General features: G+C 40.3%; 1 pseudogene; it reads right to left on the bottom strand.

Annotated features, from left to right (window-relative positions):
• Positions 1 to 6,155: 6,155 nt before the first annotated feature.
• LOC135052427 (5S ribosomal RNA) lies at positions 6,156 to 6,274 on the bottom strand (annotated as a pseudogene).
• Positions 6,275 to 7,010: the final 736 nt, after the last annotated feature.

Below are 7,010 nucleotides of genomic sequence, written 5' to 3' on the forward strand. Positions count from 1 at the left end.
GGGCCAGGTGTTCATGCTGCCCACTTGTGTCACTTAGCTTAGTCATCCAGCGACCTCATTGCACATCTTTTTCTTCTTTGTATTATGTGCTCTCTGGGGCCTAGTATTTAAAAGTGAACTTAAATCTAAATCGCAGTGTAAAAATAAAGTAGCCAGTATTTACCATGCACCTAAACAATTTAACCCACCCAAATCTAAATCTCCCTGCACATGTTACATCTTCTCTACCTGCAGTGCAGCATGACTTTGCCCAATTGCTTATTTTTTGGGTTTGCTAACAACTTTGAAAAAAAAACCATAGCACGCTGCAGTGTCAAACTCTTCTATATTTCTATGCAAACAGTTGACATTTTGGCCAGTGTGATCTCATGCGTGAATGGGATCCGGTCTCTAGGTCGACAGTAACTAGGTAGACAGTGGTCGACAGTAACTAGGTTGACAGGGTTTCTAGGTTGACAGGGTCTCTAGGTTGACATGTTCTAGGTCGACAGGTCAAAAGGTTTTGCACGTTTTTTTTAACCTTTTCATACTTAACAAACCACGTGGACTACGATTGGAATGGTAATCTGTGTCGAGTGAAGCGGTAGCCAAGCGAGGCACCTTGCCTGAAGCATGGCAAGTGAAGCGAGCCATGCGAGGGGACACGGTGCACTAATTTGGGTTCCTGGTCACTCTTTGAAGAAAACGACACCCAAAAAAATAAAAAACTCATGTCAACCTTTTGACCTGTCGACCTAGACCATGTCGACCTAAAGACCATGTCGACCTAGAGACCCTGTCGACCTAGTTACTGTTGACCAATAGTGGTCGACCTAGACACTGTCGACCTAGTTACTATCTACCTTCCATACCACACCCGCGTGAATAGCGAAGCCACTATCAGCCAAGGGAGGAACAATTTACATAGAAACATAGAAACATAGAATTTGACGGCAGATAAGAACCACTTGGCCCATCTAGTCTGCCCATTTTTTATTTTATCCTTTAGGCAATCTCAACCCTTTTTTAACCTCAATTCTTTGTAATGATATTCATATGCGTGTCCCATGCATGTTTAAATTGCCCTACAGTCTTAGCCTCTACCACCTCTGATGGGAGGCTATTCCACTTATCCACTACCCTTTCTGTGAAGTAATTTTTCCTTAAATTTCCCCTGAACCTCCCCCCCTCCAGTCTCAATGTATGCCCTCTTCAGAGAAACCACAAACCCGTCATAGAGAAACCACATATACCATATACCACTGCTGACAAATTAGTTTACTAAATTAAGGAGATGCAATTGCAACAATGTACATAAACATTACATGCAAGTTGTTTTGCCTGCTCTACCTGTTCATCTATTTGTAAAGCTATAACAAATTGTGACTTGTTAGTGTTCTAACATTATAGATGTGACTTACATTGTCTCTCATTATACCACTTTCTTGGTCAGTCCAAATTTTGTCATCTCCAGCTTTAAAATAAATTCAGTGTTTTTTTTGGAGATGAATATAGCCTACAGACACAAAAATATACAGTATGTAATGAAAAACAAGTTGTGCAACTGATAGAAAAGGGAACGTTTTATTGACTTCTCATCTATGCTGTTATGATACGGTTTAAAGTAAAAGGTAATGGTTAGTAATGTAGTTCAAGGTAACTGTGACAAAATTGCCTGTCATTTCTATTCAAAGTCTCCCTTTATTTATTTATTCTTAGACAAAGCAAGTTCAATACAAACAGCAGTTTCCTAGACTGAAGGGAAAACTGGATATTAGTGTGCAATACAGTCAGTCAATGGTTTGGGGTACCTTTCATTATAAAGATATATATGTGTTCCTCCTAACAATTAAAAGTGTAACATCAGGACATGTCCAATACACTGAGCAGATTAATGCCTGAGCCTGAACTCTCTATCTCTTTGTAGTGCTAAATAATGGATGACAGTGGCAGTTCTGTAAAACAATACCACAGGCATCCAGTATCACTCTCAAGGGTAAAACAGCAAAGAATCCTTCCAGGCATAGTACTCATTGATAGTTCATGTGCTCTAAGAGGGCCGATTACAGCAAGGAGAAACTGAAGAAAGTTCCACTTGTGATATAGAAGGAGAAGAGGCAGGATCACAATATACACAACAAGCAAAGAAAAAGGCAAAATATGAGTGTCACAACTCGGCAGAGTGTGCAGCGGATGTCCCGACACTTACCCATCTGGACGCTCCAGTGTTCACGCTTGGCGGTCTGTCCAGCATTGCTCCCGGGCCTCTGTGTCTGTCTTAAATGGACTTATGTAGCATCTAGATTCCCTTTGCGGAGAGGACCTTTCCCATAATGCACTGTGTCAATGTCACAAACTGTTTGTTATAGTAGCCTGTAGTGAGCGAACGGAGCAAGACACCGGGCCTGAAGTGTAGCGAGCTAACATGCTGTAAGGGCGGCAGAGATCTTACGCCCTCACTTGATGCAACATCTGGGTCCTGTCCATGAAGGGAATAGTGCAGTTTGGTTCCGTCTAGTCAGCCTGTTCATCAATTCTGGTTCGGTTCAGTTCAGTCATGAAGTCCAGGTTCAGTTCAGCCTGTTCATCAAGTCTGGTTCAGTTCAGTCTAGTCATCAAGTCCAGTTCAGTTCAGCCTGTTCATCAAGTCTGGTCTGATTCAGATCTGTCCAGTCATCAAGTCCCACTCAATTCTGTCTGTTCAGCAAGACCAGTCCAGTCCAGTAGGGCCGGTTATTAGCCTCCTCTGCATTTCCCCATGCTCAGTTGTTTCATGCTTCCAGCTCCAGTTCTACTTCCGGTCCACATCATGCAAATCATCATCAGTATCTATCCAGTGCTAGTATCAGGTGACCCAGACAGGGGGCCATGGTCTGCACGCCGGGTGCAGCGAAGCCCAAATCTCCTTGTGGTTGTCTCTCGTGAAGACCACTGGTGTAATTAGACTCTGCGCCCCTGATCTTTGTTCTCAACAACTACCTGGTATTAGTTTTAATGCTTTCATATGTTAATGAGCAAGCAGTAAATTAAGTCAGCTACCTTTCAGGCTCCAGTTCTCCAAGACAAGAATCCAAACTGAATCCACAAAAACCTCTGCACGTGACAATGAGAGTCTTAATGCAAACAGTGCTTTGAAAATAATGAAATGGCCCTTTCAATCAAATCCTTATTAATAATAATAATAATACATTAACTTAGATTGTCTACCATTTTTAGCGATGGAAAAATGAACCTTTTCCATCTGTAGCTCTACACAATTGTATAGGCTAGTTTTATCAAAGCATGTAGAGAGATAAAGTGTAGACAGATAAAATTCCATCTAATTAGCTTCTGTCATATTTCATACACAGTCTGTAAAATGACAGTTGAGAGCTGATTGGTGTTTCATTTCTCTCCACTTTATCTCTCTACAAGCTGTGATAAACCTAGCTAACAGTAGACATACACAAATGTATTCATGTAAATACACTATATATGAAATTAAAATAACAATAACATGTAAAATCAAGACACAAGGGGCCTAATTCAGACCAGTTCACTCGCTAGTTTTTTTTGCAGTCCTGCATATGCATAGTCGCCGCCCATAGGGTAGCGTATATATTCGCTTTGCAAGTGTGCGTACGCATGTGTAGCACTGCAGGAACGTGCAGTGAGCTAAATTGGTCAGGAGGCACTGGCCAGCACCAGAGCCAGATTGGAGCGACATATATGAGCCAAAGGGTACATCTGGGCATTATACACAGGTGCAGCAGTATAAACTCCTAGAAATTTGGTGAGATTTGATCAAAGATATGTGGAAAAGATAGACAGGTGAGGCACTGCCTCATCTGCCATAGACTTTTTACTCCAGAGTTATGGCTATAAAAATGATTAAAATAATGCCAAGAAGATATTTCTAACAAATTCTTTGTATTTTTCAAATACTTTATACAGTCAAAACTCTGGCACAAACGTTAGTATGACAGGAAAGGCTCTGCCTCACCTGCCTCACCCCACCGCACGTCACTGCTGTATCAGAGCTGTACAAACAGATTTTGTGCAGTCTCTGAGTAGCCCAGGACTTACTCAGCTGCTGCGAACACTTCAGCCTGTCTGGGACCGCAATTGACGTCAGGAACCCTCCCTGCAAACGCATGGACACGCCTGCGTTTTTCCACCCACAAATGGCTTTTCCCTGTCAATTTCCTTGCGAACTCCCATGCGAATGGATTATTCACACAAACCCTTTGCTGAGCTGCGATCCGCTTTGTACCCATGCGACGCACCTGCGCATTGCGGTGTATACGCATGCGCAGTTTAGACCTGATCGCAGGCTGTGCGAAAACACAGCGTTGCGATCAGGTCTGTGTTAGGCAATAGGGGGCATATGTAATAGGGTAAGAGTTTGCTGGAGGTGCGGGATACTGGCTGATCTTGGACTTTTTTTTAAAGCGGCATTCATTTACAAGGCATGGTTTTGCTTAATATTGCCACTTTAAAAATATTGTCTGAGATTGATCGGCATACAGCACCTCCGGCAAACTCTTACCCTATTACATATGCTCGAATTTGTACGATCCATAATACACCCAAACTCTAGTCAAACTGACCTACTACAGTATGTCTCCATTTACTTGAGATAATGGTCACTTTGTAATGAGGCCTATCCCTTAGAGATCCTAAAATTAAGACTGTCTCACCAAAATCTGGACTATTGGAAGGTACTGTATGTGTAGTTTTTACTTTTTACAGCTGCCTTGTTTTGGCACACATCATGTGATGTACTCATATATTTGGGAACTATCTTCTCTTACATGGTCAATTTCTTATTAATTGTCACTATTCTATAGTACTTAGTATAGTATAGTAACCAAGCTATCCTTTCTAGGTTGTTTTTTTTCCTGACCTCTTTTAGGAGCTCGACCAAAAGAAGAAAAAGAAAGAAGACTCTTTTTTGGGTGCACTCTTAGGAGAGTCAATAGTTGATTAGAATATGGAAAAATTAAAACGTAGTATATTTATTAATCAAAAATGTAAAAGTTAAACAGTTGGTATATCCAGATTATACATATAAAAAACAGACACAAAGTTTAAAAAGTTGTACATCTGTGATGTCTAGTGTCGACCTGTCATATTTGGTATTAAAGCAACCAGATTAATGTGTACATTCATTTGATACTTGTTATTAAGTTGTAGGACATTGCAACAAGTAGTTATGATTAAATGTATGAAAGCTAAAATCACTCTTACTAGGACAATAGACATTTCCAAACAGGTGGTGGACAGGAAACTCAGGCCAGCCCCTTTTGATGTCTTCAAGGCTGAACTTTGCATACGAACAGACCAGTGACTCATCATGAATGAGAAAGTTCCCTCCCTTAGACTAGATGTGTGCACTCCCCCAAACTAGATAACACATTACAGAGACACACAGGAGAGAGTTGCTGTTTTGTCCCAGACGATGATGGAGGTGCTGCCAGACCAGTTCCTGAATTTATTTACAGAGAGATAGAGAGTGATATGGAGGGAAGACTTCTATATGAGGAAGATATGGTGATGTATTTGCTGGCCTGTAACTGTAACTGTATGTATTAACTGCTTACTGTATGAATTGTAACCATGTAACTATATGTATACTGTACATTGGGATATATTGAATACATATCCTTTTAATAACAAATATATACATCAATGAGCTTTGGAACTCAGATAATGTGTGGGTATATTGTTTTCTCTTATGGGATGCAGTGTTTTGCGATGTATAGCGCACATTCACAGCACATGGTAATAAGATGTGCAGGCATCTACAATATATATTAGAGCGGGCATTTTAAATATTTGTTAGAAAGCAATTTGGTATTCACACTAGAATGCAAATAATACATGAGCTAATCTCATATAGACAAAATCAAAAAGTGTGATGTCAAAATGTTAATCAATGAAAGCCCTCATAGGGTTAATGAATAAATCGTCAGTGTCAATCAATGGGACCCATAAAGGGTTAATACTCAATGGACTCACGGGTATGCTTACAAAGAAAATGCTTCATAAATAATTACCATAAGAAGTTTGTAAATATAAAGGTATTATATATAAATAATCGTACAAGGTTATCTGGAAGAATAGAGAAAAGACAAATAGAAAAAAGTTGCTAATCTGCTGTCAGTGTTAGGCACAAAGTCTGCCAATCACTTAAACCTCTACTAAACTTAGTCTTCCCAGGAGGCCCCCCATCCAAGTACTGACCAAGCCCAACACTCCTTTGCCTCCAAGATCGGATGGAGTCAGGCATTTACAGTGTGGTATGATAGTAGGGATATCAATACCCGTTATACTCTGAGATCACTGATGAGAGTTCCCATAATAGAGAGTATGCAGAAAAATTCAGAATTAGAAAAGATGAGGGAATATACAGGAGGATCTGCTGCCAGCGTTATGCAGAGATATATAGGGTAGTGACAAGTCCCTACCGTATACCAATGGATCACTGGTGAGAGTCCAGAAATTCAAAGAGATAGTAAATAGAAGCACAATGTATAAGCAGGCAACAACCTGCACAAAATGAAGTTGAAATTGGATTCTGATCATAAAGACAGCATCTAAAATACAGCATGTCAAATTAGTATGTGATGTACAGGGAAGGCTGATATGAGCCTCTAAGATTGAGGTATGATAAATGACTAATATTAATGCTGTAGGTGTTTGTCAGTGAAAAAAGAATACAAAGAGAAAACTAGTATTGTGCGCCGGCCCAAATCTCGGGTTTTGGGTTCTTGTTTTGGATCTGTATTTGTTTTGCCTCTAACTCAATTTAGCGTTTTGGATCTGTATTTGTTTTGGATCACAGAAATCACAGAATTGGGGACTTTTGTTGTTCCTACAGTATCATTAACCTCAATAACATTAATTTCCACTCATTTCAAGTCAATTTTGACCACCTTACAGCTCACAATATTGTTTTCATCCAGTTTAGGTCAAAAGGTTGCACCGAGGTAGCTGGATGACTAAGCTAAGCATCAGCAGTGGGCAGCACTTAAACTTCCAACATGACG

This window comes from Pseudophryne corroboree, chromosome 2 (genome assembly GCF_028390025.1).
Source record: "Pseudophryne corroboree isolate aPseCor3 chromosome 2, aPseCor3.hap2, whole genome shotgun sequence".
Lineage (NCBI taxonomy): Eukaryota > Metazoa > Chordata > Amphibia > Anura > Myobatrachidae > Pseudophryne > Pseudophryne corroboree.